This window comes from Tiliqua scincoides, chromosome 10 (genome assembly GCF_035046505.1).
Source record: "Tiliqua scincoides isolate rTilSci1 chromosome 10, rTilSci1.hap2, whole genome shotgun sequence".
NCBI classification, from domain to species: Eukaryota; Metazoa; Chordata; class Lepidosauria; order Squamata; family Scincidae; genus Tiliqua; species Tiliqua scincoides.
The window spans coordinates 21,777,469-21,794,619 of record NC_089830.1 but is presented as its reverse complement, the minus strand read 5'-3'; the positions used below and the strand labels follow the sequence as shown (position 1 = coordinate 21,794,619).

Here is a 17,151-nt window from a genome sequence, read left to right as displayed (position 1 = left end):
CCGCATTCCTTTTCTTGCTGCAGCCCCAGTAGGAAGAAGGAAGGAAGCTCCTGTGGTTTCCTTTGACGTGTGTTTTGCTTCCCCTGGAAGATTCCAGGCACTGTCAGAGGGTGGTGAGGAAAGGGTGGCTGGTCCAGCAAGTGGGGTGGGGGCAGCTCTCAGAGAAGGCTGCAGGGAGAGACTCTTTAGGTGGGTCACATGAGACTTCACCTCCGTTTGCACTTTGTTGGGGACAGTCTGGATTTTCCTGTCAGCAATGTTTATTTTAAATTAATTCAAATATTAAGGAATGTCTTTTTTGCTCTTTATCCTAGATGCGTGGTGGACTAAATGGAGGAGTAAGTATTGCTTACGTTTAAAGAAGAACAATATTTTAGTCTCGGATCAACGGAATGTGAATTGTGTCTCCAAATTGCAAACTCTGTGAGATGTTTGATTGTGTCATTGTGTAGCTAGATGCTAGATTGTATTCATGAGCAGCAAATGCCTGGGCTGTGTTCAACGCAAGTATTAATATTGTTTTAACCCTGTATAATTCTATGGTGTGTCCCGCATTTGGAATCATGTGTACAGGTCTGGTCATTACATTCTCATAAAGTTATGGTAGGACTGGAAAAAGTGCAAAAGGGGCAGTCAAGATGACCACAAGGCTGGAAATGCACGACCTTTGCTTATCAGTGCACTCCTCTGCCCATCCCCTCTTAAGTAAGTCCCACTAACAATGAAACATAGTCTGAAGTAAGTATGTATAGGATTGCAGCCTACCTTAGTGATTATTTGTTAAAATTTCCACCATTGGGAACTTTGCAGGACTTTACCAACTTTATTTGTAGCTTGAGAACTAGTGGAGGTGGGGAAGTGCCTAGGATTTTGTGGTGGGGGAAGGAAGAGAGACGACTGACTGTAAAATGATGCTCACTGAGTCTCTTTTCTGTATTTTAGTATAGTCCTTCAGGAAGCGATTCAGGAGGACAACCAGTGAGTATTGCCAGATGTGGATTCTATATTGTCTACTTAATTTTAACCTAAAAGAGTTTCTTTTTCTTTCTGATTAAAGCAATGCTGAAAGGAGGTAGACTGGAACCTATGGAGGTGGGGAAGTACTCATGTCAGTTGAAGAGTGTAAATAAATGGTCTCTTCTGTGTTTTAGATGGGTCTTTCAGGAAATCTTTCTATGTCACCATTGAGTATGGCCAGAAATAAAGATTCTGTGTTGTATTCTATGTATATGTCATGAAGATTCTATGTTAGTGTTTACTTAAAAGTGGTACTTCATCTTTCTGATGGAAGCCATGCCAACCGGAAGTTCAGGCATAACTATTGTCTACTGTATTGCTTTGTGAAAATGTTTTCCTAAGTAATAAAAAAATGTAAGTCATGTAAGTACAAGTGGAATGCTCTATATGGCTGGTGATCTCCAAGATAGTGTTCAGACGGACCATACCCTCCTCTGTGATTCTTACTCATGTAACGTGAGAACAAATGGGAGTTGGGAAATGACACACAATTTTGTTTTTTTTGGCTGGGGGCAGGGGGAAGTATATTTGATCACTTGAACAATGGAAATCAATGGTCACAGGCTGCCCAATTCAGCTCCCAAGGAGAGCTGGAAGAAGAGACCCTGAGGACATGCCATAGTGCCCTTGTGATTTTGCATGGTGTCCTGAGATGCCATGGCACACAGTTTGGAAACCACTGACCTAGCCAGATCCACCGTTTTCTTGCAAGATAAGCGTTAAGTGCAAGGATTGCTCGCATAGCAAATTGCTTTAAAAAGATGTAGAGCAGAAGAGAATGACCGATGGTTATTTCTTGCAGGGTTCTGGTGGACCAATGGGAGCACTGAGCGGAGTAAGTATTGATCACCTTCCAGCCCTCTGAGCCACTCACCCATTCAATCTCTGATGCAGCCCACGTTCTTTTTCTTGCAGCAGCCCCAGTAGGAAGAAGGAAATGCCTGTATTTTGCTTGGACTGCTTTATTGCTCCCCCTGGTAGATTTTAGGCACTGCCAGAGGGTGGTGAGGAAAGGAATGGCTGGTCCAGCAGGTGGGAGGGCAGCTCTCACAGAAGGCTTCATGGGCGGCTTACATGAGAGCTCATTTCAGTTTAGCATTTTTATGGGGGCACTATGGGTTTTCCAATCAGCAATATTTTTTTTTTAAATGGTATCAAATATTAAGGAATGATGTTTTACTTTCTATTCCAGATGCTTGATGGACTCAGTGGACTAGCTGGTGGAGTGAGTATTGCATTGATCTATGGGGGCAATATAGATTTTCCAGATAGCAATATTTAACATTTGAAATGTTATCAAATTGTAAAGGTCTAAAATGTTATCCAATGATGTTTTGCTTTCTATTTTAGTTTTTTGGTGGTGGAAGTGGTGGTGGTGCACGTGGAGGAGTGAGTATTGCTTTGTTCTTTTAATGCAGAAGAATCTGTTAGTCTAGGATTGATGGAATGTGAAGGAGGCCTCTGAGTTGCAAACTCTGTGTCATTTTTGATTGTGTCATCATGTAGCTAGATGCTAGACTTTACTCAGGGGCAGCAAGATGCTAGACCAGCCATTTTCAATCACTGTGCCATGGCATATTGGTGTGCCGCAAGTGGTCCACATGTGTGCCACAGGTATTTCGGGGAAGGTCATTCTACGTTAGTGTTTACTTAAAAGTGGTACTTCATCTTTCTGATGGAAGCCATGCCAACCGGAAGTTCAGGCATAACTATTGTCTACTGTATTGCTTTGTGAAAATGTTTTCCTAAGTAATAAAAAAATGTAAGTCATGTAAGTACAAGTGGAATGCTCTATATGGCTGGTGATCTCCAGGATAGTGTTCAGAAGGACCATACCCTCCTCTGTGATTCTTACTCATGTAACGCGAGAACAAATGGGAGTTGGGAAATGACACACAATTTTTTTTTTTTGGCTGGGGGCAGGGGGAAGTACATTTGATCACTTGAAGAATGGAAATCAATGGTCACAGGCTGCCCAATTCAGCTCCCAAGGAGAGCTGGAAGAAGAGACCCTGAGGACATGCCATAGTGCCCGTGTGATTTTGCATGGTGTCCTGAGATGCCATGGCACACAGTTTGGAAACCACTGACCTAGTCAGATCCACCGTTTTCTTGCAAGATAAGCGTTAAGTGCAAGGATTGCTCGCATAGCAAATTGCTTTAAAAAGATGTAGAGCAGAAGAGAATGACCGATGGTTATTTCTTGCAGGGTTCTGGTGGACCAATGGGAGCACTGAGCGGAGTGAGTATTGATCACCTTCCAGCCCTCTGAGCCACTCACCCATTCAATCTCCGATGCAGCCCACGTTCTTTTTCTTGCAGCAGCCCCAGTAGGAAGAAGGAAATGCCTGTGTTTTGCTTGGACTGCTTTATTGCTCCCCCTGGTAGATTTTAGGCACTGCCAGAGGGTGGTGAGGAAAGGAATGGCTGGTCCAGCAGGTGGGAGGGCAGCTCTCACAGAAGGCTTCATGGGCGGCTTACATGAGAGCTCATTTCAGTTTAGCATTTTTATGAGGGCACTATGGGTTTTCCAATCAGCAATATTTTTTTTTAAATGGTATCAAATATTAAGGAATGATGTTTTACTTTCTATTCCAGATGCTTGATGGACTCAGTGGACTAGCTGGTGGAGTGAGTATTGCATTGATCTATGGGGCCAATGCGAGATGTGAGTCTTCCCCCCCCCCCCGGCAGCATGGTGTGCCTTGTCAATTGTCAAAAACCTGATGGTGTGCCTTGACCATTTTAGTGCCTTGTCAGTGTGCCCTGAGATGGAAAAGGTTGAAAATCATTGTTCTAGACCAGGGGTGCCCAAACCCCAGCCCGGGGGCCACTTGCGGCCCTCGAAGCCTCTCAACGCGGCCCTCAGGGAGCCCCCAGTTTCCAATGAGCCTCTGGCCCTCTGGAGATTTGTTGGAGCCCACACTGGCCCGACGCCTGCTCTCAGCATGAGGGTGACTGTTTGACCTCTCCCATGAACTGTGGGATGAGGGCTCCCTCCATTGCTTGCTGTTTCACGTCTGTGAGGCAGCAGTGGCAGCAAAGGAAAGGCCAGCCTTGCTTTTTGCAAGGCCTTTTATAGGCCTTGAGCTATTGCAAGACCTTCATTCATTCATATAAGTTCATCTTTAATATATTCATTTATGTAAACTTTTGTAAATTTATTCAAATTTTAAATGTAAATTAATTCTTTTTTTTGCCTGGCCCCCGACGCAGTGTCAGAGAGACGATGTGGCCCTCCTGCCAAAAACTTTGGACACCCCTGTTCTAGACTATAGTCATGGACAACAAGGGCCTGGGCCATTATTCAAATCAGCTCACATAGCCAGAGTGTGTTTAATTGTGTACCTGTTTCTATTTTTTTTTATCTCTGATGAAAATGTGCTACAGCAAAATGGCTCTCTCTTAATCCTAAAATACTGTTGTAGCATATGGAAATTTGTGGTCCATTAGTCATATTGGTGCGAAATTGTTGGCACAAATACACCTAAGAAATCCCTTTCCTTTACACCATGATCATTACCAGATTCATGATCTCATGTGGATGATTCTCATGACTAGACTAAAAATACAAAGATCCAGGAAGCAAGTGGCATTCTTTTTGTGCCAAGAACAATCAAGAGTTCTGGATCACCTTAAGGGTGCAATCCTAACCCCTTATGTCAGTGCTTTCCAGCACTGGCATAGCGGTGCCAATGGGACATGTGCTGCATCCTGCAGTTGGGTGTCACTCACGGAGGCCTCCTCAAAGTAAGGGAATGTTTGTTCCCTGATCTCAGAGCTGCATTGCCCTTAAGTCAGTGCTGGAAAGCACTGACATAAGGGGTTAGGATTGCACCCTAAGTTGTCTTTTTTTGTAAATTTCTCTTTAAGTAAGGTTATCCGTTTGTCCATCTCTGCAAATTTGATAACTTTCATCCACCATTCTCCTATCGACGGAGTGTCTGTAGTTTTCCAATATTGTGCATAAAGTATTCTTTATATGTGCACTTAGCATATATAAAAATAAAACTTCAAATCTTTTTTCCACATATTCATCTATCATACCCAACAAAAAGACTTTCAGGTTTCATGTGCACATTTGTTCTTAAAATCAACTGTATCTGCACATGTATCTGTATCCAGTACTATTTTTGCTTTAATACATGTCCACCACGTGTGGTAAAAAGATCCCTCCTGTTTTTTACATTTCCAAAACTTATTTAACATATTTTAATATGAATCAGACATTTAAGTGAATCAGACATTCTTTATCCTGCTCATCTTCCGTCTCAGATTTCAACAACAAATCTTAGAAATTCTTCTGATTTTAATTGTCTTTCCAAAATCGACTCCTCCTCTTCAAATTCATATAACTTTTTATTGATTTTAAACATTTCTGATAATTGTACAAATAAAAACCATTGACAGCTAAAACCTTCTTCTATTTTTTCTTCTCTAGACTTCACATTTCATAGCCCCTGTGTAAATCTCAATGGATTTTTATATAATAATCATTTATCTCCCAGTGCTGTAGTCAATCCAAAATGTGCTTCTTATGGTGAAGTTGATAGTAGAATTATGCTGTAAAATTTATTTTTATACTGATTCCATATCCTCCACAGTCCCCCTCCCAGTTGCACATGCCTGATCTCATCTGATCTCAGAAGCTAAGCAGGGTCAGGCCTGGTTAGTACTTGGATGGGAGACCACCTGGGAATACCAGGTGCTGTAGGCTTATACCATAGTCTTTCGAGACTGAATGTTGCCAACCATCCTCCACAATGCATGTCTAACATAATGATTCTTAAATTCAACATTTACTCTCACTTTATCATACCATCAGACAGCAATATTTATTTAAAATGGTACTGAATATGAGTAATGTTTGCTTTCTTTTTTAGCGTGGTGGTGGAAGTGGTGGAAGTGGTGGTGGATTTGGAGGAGTGAGTATCACATTTCTTTTCTTAAGGCAGTCTTTTAGTCTAGGATCTACAGAATATGAAGGAGGCCTCTGAGCTGCAAACTGTGCATGACATTTGATTGTGTCATGTAGCTAGATGCTAGACCAGGGGTCTCCAAACTTTTTGGCCAGAGGGCCGCATCAAATGTCTGGCATGGTTTTGAGGGCCGGAAAAAAAAATTTAAATATAAAATTTATATAAATAAATTAGAGATGGAACTTAGATGTGTGAATGTGTTAGGGGGCATAAGGGGGTACAGAGACCTTAACAAGAGGGTACACAGTGCATACTAAGGAGGTGCACCGAGTGCACTAAAGGGGTACACCGGGGGTACTTAGGAGATTCTTAAACTGTGCCTTCCTAACCTTTCCTTATGAATATCAACCAAATAAAGGAAATGTATTATATGGTATTTTCATAGTTTAAAATACTGACCTCTCTTCTGTTAAAAGTAACATATATGTTTTGCTTATTGTGTTGATGTTTTTCTGCTAAGGGTTTACCTTAAAATTCTGACTACTAATCCAAATTGTGGACCCAATCCTACCCTTTTTCTCCCTTGAGGGTGCAGCTGCACCAAAAAGCAGCACACTGTATCCAGAGAGTACAGGGGTGGTGAGGTGGATCAAGAGGCTTCGGAGGGGAAAGGGGGAACCCCTGACCTATTTGGAAGCTTCCTGCTCCACCATCGGTCTTGTTGAACCTGCTCCAGGTAAAGACCTGGTGCAAGTCCAGGGAGACAAAGAGGGTATGTTGGGAGACTAGAAAAGAAATAGCATCCAGCGCAAGTCAACAGCTCTGGGTGCCACCCCCTCCCACGATGCTTCCGGCCCATCCCCTGTCCACCCCATTCCACCCCCACCACCAACTCACCAAGAGCGACCTTGCCCACTGACCTACTCATCTATTCAATCTCTGTTGTGGCCCAGTTTCTTTTACTGGCAGTGCCCCCAAGAGGAAGAAGGAAGCTCCTGTGTTTGGCTGTGACTTCTTTCTTGCTTTGTGCTTCTCCTCGAAGGTTCCAGGCATTGCCAGAGGGTGGTGAGGAGTGGGTTGGCTGGTCCCAGCAGATGGGAAGGGGCAGCTCTCACAGACGACTGCACAGAGGGGGGCAGTTTAGGTGTCTCATGTGAAAGCTGACTTCTGTTTTGCACTTCTTTGGGGGCAGCTCAGCAATATTGATTTAAAATGGTATCACTGAATATGAAGGAATGCCCTTTTGCTTTCTATTTTAGCTGTTCAGTGGAGGAAATGGACTGCTTGGAGTGAGTATTTCCCTGTTTTTATGCAGACAATCTTTTAGTGGGATCTATGGAATGTAAAGGAGGCCCCAGAGTTGCTAACTACTTGTGACTTTTGATTGTGGCATCCTGTAGTCCATGATGAAATCCTAAAGAAACCTAAAAGAAGGCATCCTCTCTTCCTAAAGCATGGGAAGGATGTTCCACTACACTGGCTTCCTTTTGCTAAAGATTGCTATAGGAAGTGTCCAGCATCCCTGCAGTACTAGGTTTTTAAGGTTGACACATTGAGTATTGAACAGAAGGGAACTTCATAGTTCTTAATGATCTTTGCTTGTGATATTTTGGCAAACAGTTTCAGAAGTGTAGTATGTTCATGCTTATTTCTATAATTCTACTCATGGCTGTCAAGGACACTGCCTAGTTAGCTTTCCTTGGCTGGGTAGCCCAGCTCCACTGGGAAAGCCAAGCAGTAACCAAACAGGGAGCAAGCCAGACAATGTAGGTTACGGGCGGTACAAGGAAGGGAGACTTGTGTCTGCCTGCTTCCTGGACACCACAAGGGGGAGACATAGCTGGCACATGCATGCACCTTCTAAAGCAGTGATTTTTAATTTTTTTTTCATCTCATGGCACACTGACAAGGTGCTAAAATTGTCAGGGTACACCTACAGGCCATTTTCAGGACCCCAGCATGCCGTGTCATGGTGTTTGAAAATCACTGCTCCAAAGCATAGGGGTGTGTGCTGTTGCAGGTTCATCACAGGATGCTTTTGCCCTAAGAACCCTGAAAAGCTGGGTCCTCAATGGTTGAAGACTAATTATGGCACAAGTGTTCATGAACTAGATAGATTCTGTTTTGTCATATGCGTGAAATGTCCTCCTGCATTGGTAATACAAAGTTGGCACATTTATGGAACCTAAGAACATAAGAACAGACCCACTGGATCAGGCCATAGGCCCATCTAGTCCAGCTTCCTGTATCTCACAGCGGCCCACCAAATGCCCCAGGGAGCACACCAGACAACAAGAGACCTGATCCTGGTGCCCTCCCTTGCATCTGGCATTCTGACATAGCCCATTTCTAAAATCAGGAGGTTGCACATACACATCATGGCTTGTAACCCATAATGGATTTGCTACAACTTAATGGGTTGTAGCAGTGGGCCAGTTTAATTTCATTTTCTTCTCTATTTATAGTTACCTTAAGGATACCAGAGATTGAAGACCGGATGCTACACTAATGGAGATGCCCCACTCTTATGCATTCTACACTGTCTCCTCGAGCCGAATCATACTAGAAGAATCTAGATAAATTATGTCATGCAAATTGATTTTGCATAATAAATTATGTCATGGCTTCTTGGTGGAGGACTGTGAGCAATAAGGATGGTTCTGTTACTGTCCCAGAGGTTGGCAAAAGCTTTTCAAAAATAAAAGAAAACTACAATTGTGCAGAGATCATTTGTTTGCTTTGATTAATGGTCCATGCAAGAAACACACACTTCCTCATGCCAAAGGCAACACTAGTTCCCACCAAGTCACAATTTACAGCTGCCCAGGAGGCAAACACGTCAGCTGAACACAATGGCCCTCTTGGGGGAACTTGACTCTCAGATCAAGCAGTGATGAATACAAATGCCAAAGGCAGCTCTCCTTATATTTTTTATTTCCCCTCCCCTTTTTTTGAATGATTGATAATTCCAAGTACTCCTTTGATTCATTCAAAGGAGTACTCACACCCAGTGCTTTTTTTGTAAATAAAAAGGTGCAGGAACTCACAACTTGTTAATCTTTTATTTATTTATTTATTTATTTATTTATTTATTTATTTATTTGTTTGTTTGTTTGTTTGTTTGTTTATTTATAAACCATTTTTTTATTGGAGGAATAAAATATTTTTTATGTGCTTCCCCCCTAAAGATGAACATACTTCTGAGTAGACATGCATAGGATTGGGCTGTCAATCTCCACATCCCCTTCCCCCTAGCTACTTTTTCTACACATGGGGAAAAATACTGTACAGGTGCACTTGTAGCGTGTAGTATGTAGTGTGGCACTACTTCGAGGAGAGGAAGCAGTGAATGGATTCCGAAAAATGGCTTACATGAGTTCCATGTATTAAAATTACTCTAAGCAACTGTGGGGGTAAGAACAAAAAAGGAATTCTTACACTAGAGGGGTCCTTAGGTGCACATAGAAACAGCTACATTTGCAAACAAGCGATTAAATATGGTTTAATTCAGGTATCAGAATACGCTGTGTCTTTGGGAAGGTGCTTGGCATGCAATTGTATGTTCTCTGCTGCCCTGAGCAGCTGCTGTGCAGTGCTGGAGAGGAGCTGCAAACGCTGGCTGGCGGAGGGCATGCTTGTGGGGGAAGGATGAGGAGGATCTCTGGCAAGGCTGGACAGCATGTTTGTACACACGTAGAATCCCTTTTCACCTGCCCTTAGCATGTGAAAATGGGTGCAGATATATATCTCTGCCAGAATTAAGAGCCCAATCCTAGGTATGTCTACTCTGAAGTAGGTCTCATTCTAGTCAATGGAGCTTACTCCCAGGAAAGTGCCTAGGATTGCAGCCTAAGAGCCCAATCCTATGCATGTCTACTCAGAAGTCCACTTTAGTGAATGGGGCTTACTGTGGATAGGATGACAGCCTCAGGGCCCAATCCTGTGCCTGTCTCCTCAGAAGTCAGTCCCACTAGAGGCAGTGGGGCTTCCTCCCAGGAAAGTGTGGAGAGGACTGCAGCCTCAGAGCCCTTCCTCTGCCTGTCTACTCAGGCTGCAAGGCTCTGACACTTTCCTGGGAGTAAGCCCCATTGAACACAATGGAACTTACTTCTGAGTAGACATGCTTGGGCTCTCAGGCTGCAAGGCTATGCACCCTTTCCCAGGAGCAAGCCCCATTGAGCACAATGAGACATACTTCTGAGTAGACATGCCTAGGCTCGTGCTGCAGATTGGCACGGGGCTGCACCAGCCAGCTTCCTTCCCCTCCTCCTCCGCCAAGCCAGTACCTGGGCGTTCCATGGGTGCCGCAGCTCGTCTTCCTGGCTGGCTGTCCGTCCTCCTCCTCGGCGCGTGTCCCCCGCACTCTCCACCGGCTTGGAAGCTGCGCTGGAAAGCAGAGTGCGGGGGGAGGGGAGGCAGGCTGGGCTCAGGCGAGAGCTTGGAGATGGGGGCAGGAGGGGGTCGTTGTGTGGTCAGGCAGGGGCCAGGTGCCTGCCCACCCTGCACCCCCCAGCACCCACCCAGCAAATGCCTCTATTTTGCTCCCCCCCTCCTGGAATGCCTCCAAAGGGGAGGGGCCCCTGCAAAAAGGTGCCGGAACTCCGTCCCCCCGTGTTCCATTAGAAAAAAAGCCCTGCTCACAGCACAACACCTTCATCCAGGGGCAGGAGGTCTGGTCTAGAGGGTAGAGCCTCCATTTGCCTGAAGATTAACATCCACAAGGTCGCCAGTTCGAGGCCACCGGCACCGTGTGACCTTGAAGCAGCTGGCAAGCTGCAGCTGAGCTGTTCCATCTGCTCGGAGCGTGGGAGGATGGAGGCCAGAATGTTAAACCAGATCGGAGTGTAACACCTTGAATGTAGTGGTTCTTGAAAGAAAGAACCTTCTTTCAATTTGTAAAAATCCCTGCGTGGATTTAATAAGCCTGCCTGTGTAAACCGCCTTGAATAAAGTCTTGAATAAAGACCAAGAAAGGCGGTATATAAATACTGTATATTATATTATTATTATTATTATCCAAGCGTTAAACCCCGAGGCAGGTGTCACTCTTGGAATGCTTTTGGTGTGCTAGTACTTGCTTACTTTTTCCAGATCTTAATGCCACATTCTTGGGCAAACCACTTTCAGTGTGCATGATGACAAACTCTTTATGTCAACCATTGTTCATTCTCATTCTTTATGTTGACTAACAGCCCGATCCTAAAGGCGGTGCTGCCGCCGGGTGCAGTGGCACCAAAGTGGCTACCGCTGCATCCTGCAGCCCTGTGGCAGCTCCTGGAGGTCTCCTCGGGGGGGGGGGGAAGGGGACTTTCTTCCCCTTCCCCCAGGGAAAGCCCCAAGCCCCACAATTGGGCTCTCAAGTCTGCAGCAGCTATTTTGCCAGCACAGTCTTGAGAGTCTCTGTGTCAGGCCTTTCTGCTCGACATGGAGTTCAGGATCCAGCAAAGCAGAGCTCCACCCTCCCACCTTGGTTCTTCCCCACACCCTGCCCTCCCCCAACCCCAAAGCCCTCACCACCACCCGGAGCTCTTACCTAATCCAGGTGGTGTCTGGCTGGCACTGGGCTCAGCACTGATTGGTGCTGGACGATGGCCGGTTCTGAGTCAGTGCAATGTGTCGCAGGTGTGCTTTACAGCATGTTTGTGACACCCAGTGCTGGCACTGGAGGTCAGAGCCGGCACTGACTGAGCTCAGGATTGAGCCCTAAGGGGGAAAGACAAGCCTATATACCTACAGCATGTTTCTACTAACCACGCCATAAAATCGTGACACCTGAACAAGGCCACAGAAAAACACAGATCAGGAACTGAGTTGGAAGAAGAAGGCCCAGATAAGAATGGAACCATCAAAGCACATCACCACAAAAGTAATAAAGGTGAAAATGTGATCAGCTGAGAAAATTTGAAGCTGAGAATATGTCAAAAAAGAGAACTGCCAAAGAAAGACCCTTGAGCTTTAAGGAATGATAATTAGCAGTAAGAACCAAAGCAAAGAGTTATGGGATATACATTAGATTGAAATATATTACATATTTAGCTGAAACTGAGCAAAGATGGACAGGGGACAAGAACAAAGCAACCTAGAATTTTAGAAACAGAAAGGAAGGCAAGAGGCAGAGAGGCAAGTGTGTGTGTGTGTGTGTGTGTGTGTGTGTGTGTGTGTGTGTGTGTGTTGGCTTGAGAGCTGGAGAGGAAGTAGAGGGTGCAGATCTTCGGTTCAGTTTCCAGTTCATTGATAGCTCTTGAACTCAAGGAGTTTGAAGGGAGGTTTACAGGTCCTGCTGTAAAGGAAATATCTGTCCTTTGAATATCAGGTGTGCTGCGGAGCCTACAACTACTTGAATCCTAGGTAATCAAATTGCATACAAATGGGAAATTCAACATCTTTTGGGTTTTGGATACGGCTGCTTGATCTTCAAACTTTGTGTGTGTTTGTGTGTTTTCGGTAGTGTTGAGGTACAAAACACAGAGACAGACACAGACATATACCCCACTTTTAAATTACCTTCTTAAAAATTTTAAGGTAAGAACACCTAAGGGTCAGTTTGCCAGTCTCAGAACGCCTAGATCATTTTTCTCCCCTGAATTTTCCCAAGAATACTCCTCTTGCAAGTTCATTCTGGCTCTGTCCAATACCCTTCTGCTGTTCTGTGATGTGAAGCATTTACCCTTGACACCCAGATGCCCTGGCCCATCCAGCCTTGTTGTACATACCTCATTGAGTCATTTTGACACTCCATTAAAGAAGAATAAAGCAGATTATTCTTTAGCACCAAGCGGATCCCTGACCCTTGGAGTCCACAATTGCATTCCATACAGTGCTGGTTGCAAGGGTCTTATCCTCCCCTTCTAGACAAATGTGATTGTTCCCCCTGACAATGGAGCTATTGCACTGAGCCAAACCAGACTGGCACAACGAGAGAAATGAGTGCCATAAATACAGCAGTTGGTGGCATCTAGTCTTCACACGGGCGACTTCATCAGGAAGGGAAGCCAGGATGAATCTCCAGGTGGCATCAGCTGTTCTTCTGCTCTTTCTCCTTTACCCAAAGGAAATCAATTCGGTAAGGCTTTTAGCCCTGGAAGGAGCCCAATTGTGAGGTTTTTCATTTATGCTCTAGCAAGATATTCAGCATACACAGACCAAGGCCTGCAAGGAACACAAAATGCTTCTTGCCATGTGCCATTAAGAAGCCTATGACAATAGAATCATAGGATCTAGTGATCCCTTTCCTCAGATGTGTTTTCCCCAGACATGGCCAGGGCTTCCTTATCTGTTATGTCTGTGAAATCAAGACGATGGAGATACTTGTCTTTGAACACATGGGCTTAAAATCAAAGTACTCTGCCTTAAATAGTCTGCAGATTGACTGTGAGACCTCTTTATCATTATCAGAAAATGAAAACAGCAAAAGTCTCTCAAAACATTAAGGAAGAACTGCACTAAACTACCTTCACCAGACAGAGCACTGGGCTAGATGACCTCTCAGATCCCTTCTGTCTCTAACATTCTATGATTCTCCAAAATGTGTGTTTCTTTTTTTAATTTTAGGCCCCTGCTCTTAGGAGTGAACAACTGGTAAGTATTCCAAATCAATAACTTACTTTGTTTTAATGTGACTGTCCTCTCTGTTGGAACTACAAGATTCCAGGGAACTGGTAGGCCACATTTTGTCCAGTTTGCGCCCTGAATTAAGTACCTTCAGCAATCTGAAAAGCTACTTTCAGGCTCCAGCAGAAGACTTGATGGAGATAAGTTATGGAGACTTGATGGAGAAGATAAACTTATCTTCTCTTTGTTACTAAAGTCCTGACGCGGACCCTTATATTGCTGATTACTAGGTGCAGCATGGTATATTGTCATAGTACCATATACTGCAAGTACAGTTGTACTTTTCAATAACACAACTTCCTTTTGTGCTAATTTGTTACCATGCTCTTTGAACTTCCATGAGTGGCAAACATTCTAAGCCAGTGTTTCTCAAAGTGTGGGTCGGGACCCACTAGATGGGTCACGAGCCAATTTCAGGTGAGTCCCCATTCATTTCAATATTTTATTTTTAATATATTAGACTTGATGCACCCATGGTATGTGACTGCATTTGGGGAAATGTTACAGACCTGTACTTTTAACAAGCTACTATGTATATGCTTTTAACAATGATAGTAAATGGAACTTACACCTGGGGAAGTGTGAGTAGGATTGTAGCCTTGGATTTTTAAAAATGTTCTTGCTTGATGATGTCACTTTCAATCATGACATCACTTCCAATGGGTCTCGACAGATTCTCATTCTAAAAAGTGGATCCTGGTGTTAAATGTTTGAGAACCACTGTTCTAAGCAATGAGAGAAGTGCATTCAGGGCCACTCAGCTCCCATTTCCTGTCTATTGGGCAGCCCAATCCTATAAATCGGCAGCCCCGCCAGGTGCAGTGGCATCAAAGGGCTATCACTGCATCCTGTGGCCCCCATGGCAGCCACCGGACTTTCATCCCCTTCCCCCAGTGAAAGCCCTAAGCCCCACAATGGGGCTTCTTAAGTCTGCAGTGGCTATTTTGCTGGTGCAGAGTTGAGAGACTCTGTGTTCAACCTTCTGGTCCCACAAAGAGTTTAGGATCTGGTGAAGCTGAGCTCCACTCGTCCCCCCCCCCTCCCACCCCGCTTCCTTCCCCTGCTCTGCCTTCCCCCGCCCTGATCTGCCCACTCGCAGCCGCCCCGCCCCGATACTACTTAGTGCTGGCTGGGCCTCTGAGTGGGGCTGAGTGCATACTGAAAAGTACTTTTATTTGCATTTTAGGATGATTCAAAAGTCTCCACTACTCCATTGCCATTGGTGAGTATTTCCAAGTTGCTATTCCTTTAACTATTTTAATCTCACAGAATTGCTCTCTTAAATTCACTGCTTTCCTCCACACTTCCTCCTCCATTCCCTTCCTTTTGGAATTCAAGGAGCAGGGAATGGGGGAAGGGTGGAAGTGGACAAACAGATGTCCCTGGGGACTCCCTACCCAATATAAGACATGGCCTTTATTGGCTTCATAAGTGGGCCAGCCCTGCACATAATGCATGAAGCATAGACCAAAAACCAACTCTTGCCCAAAGTCCCAAGTAGGCACTGCCCATAATTTCACACAGGCAATCTTTTAACACATACTAAGACTTTTAATTGGCAATTTAAACAAGTTTGCCACTGCGCACTGGTGTGTTGCTAATGGTCTTCAGGTGTGCCGTGGGAGTATCGGGGAGGATAATTTACTAGTAGGGCTATTGGGGGATGTGAAACCCTGCTGGTAGTGCAGTGTGCCTTGTCAATTATCCAAAAATGGATGGTGTGCCTTGGCAAGTTTAGCACCTTGTCAGTGTGTTGTGGGATGAAAAAAGTTGAAAATTGTTGGGTTAACTGGAAGATACCACTATTACTTCCAAAGTGTTGTGTGATCTTTACCTAGCAACTAGCATAATCAATGCAGCATGAATAAGGCTCCTTTCACACAGAAGTTCTTTTCCTAAGCTCTGATTTTTTTTTTTTGTCTACTAGACTTCGAGAAGGGAGAGAGCTCCAGTAAGTATATGGTTCTCTTTTTGCTTTTTAAATAGCAGCAAGTCCCCTGCATTCCATGCATTCTGTACGTAAATTGATATGTACATCGATCAAAAACACTGGTTCTTGCTGTTCAGTCACCTACGAAAAAGCACCACCAAAGCATGTAGTGCAGATGAATGAAATTGCCAATACAGCTAGCTGTCCATAACTGGAATGAACGTAATTCAGGAAGCCTGTTTGTTGCCGTTGTTGTTTTCATAGCATACAGCAACATTGGGATTGATCCAGATTACCATCTCTAGGGATGTGAAATTAAGTCCCAGCCACTCAAGAGGCGCCTGAGGGGGGACATGATTGAGACATACAAAATTATGCACGGGATGAACAGAGTGGATAGAGAGATGCTCTTTACACTCTCACAAAACATCAGAACCAGGGGACATCCACTAAAATTGAGTGTTGGGAGGGTTAGGACAGACAAAAGAAAATATTTTTTTACTCAGCGTGTGGTTGATCTGTGGAACTCCTTACCACAGGATGTGGTGATGGCGTCTGGCCTGGACGCCTTTAAAAGGGGATTGGACAAGTTTCTGGAGGAAAAATCCACTACAGGTTACAAGCCATGATGCGTATGTGCAACCTCCTGATTTTAGAAATGGGCTATGTCAGAATGCCAGATGCAAGGGAGGGCACCAGGATGAGGTCTCTTGTTATCCGATGTGCTCCCTGGGGCATTTGGTGGGCCGCTGTGAGATACAGGAAGCTGGACTAGATGGGCCTATGGCCTGATCCAGTGGGGCTGTTCTTATGTTCTTATGTAATTGTTACCAGGGAGATGATATCAGAATTCACAAAATTTACAGTTCTATCATTGCCCGTATACCCCAATAAGACACAAGGCAAGGGGCTGCATCACAAATGGACAAAGCTTTGAATAGCCACCTACATGGAATTCCAACTATCCTAAAACTTCATTGCCCTTTCAGTTCTGCTCTTATCACTCTCTTCCACTCAGTCAGAGTCCGAGTTTGACCCGGTGCCCGTAGTTCAACAGGTTCCCAGCCAACATCCCTGAGCTGAATAGCCCAAATGCTTTACAATCTACATACTGATGCAAGGGACAGTGGTGTCGATGGGTTGTGTGAGCCACACTGGGAGAGGTGAACAGGGGGGAGGGTGACACCACTACCAGCCAAAAATTTTTTAATCTTGGTGTTTTCAAATGATACCATTGTGTTATATATCATTCGATGTGTAATTTCATGAGGAATGCAATGAAACAAACCCCATTGAAATATCTCTGTTCTAACAAACGTTATAACCAAAAAACCAGTGGAGCAGGGCAATGGTGCATCACCATGCCACTGCCTGGGGCGTTGTCCCACCTACTGCATGGAAAGAGGTCCATCATGGAGGTGACACCCTGGCCTGTTGCAGGGTGATGCAAACCCTGGTGATGCCACAGGCAAGGAAGAGCTGGGGGTTGGGATGGAGGCCAGAGTAAAGAGTTGCACTTGCTTCAGTTACATGGGCTAAAGCTAGTTAAAGCAGAGACCGGGGGGAGGAAGCCAAGGTGAACAAGACTTCAACGGAGGTGGGCTTTAAGAAGGATAGCCGTCTGAGGTTAAGTGGGTGGCTACAGGAGAGAAGACCGAACCAGGCTGTTCATTA

At 44.6% G+C, this 17,151-nt stretch overlaps 1 pseudogene; it reads left to right on the top strand.

Moving 5' to 3' along the window:
• The first annotated feature begins 5,613 nt into the window (after positions 1 to 5,613).
• On the top strand, positions 5,614 to 5,734 carry LOC136661764 (5S ribosomal RNA; annotated as a pseudogene).
• The last annotated feature ends 11,417 nt before the right edge of the window (positions 5,735 to 17,151 follow it).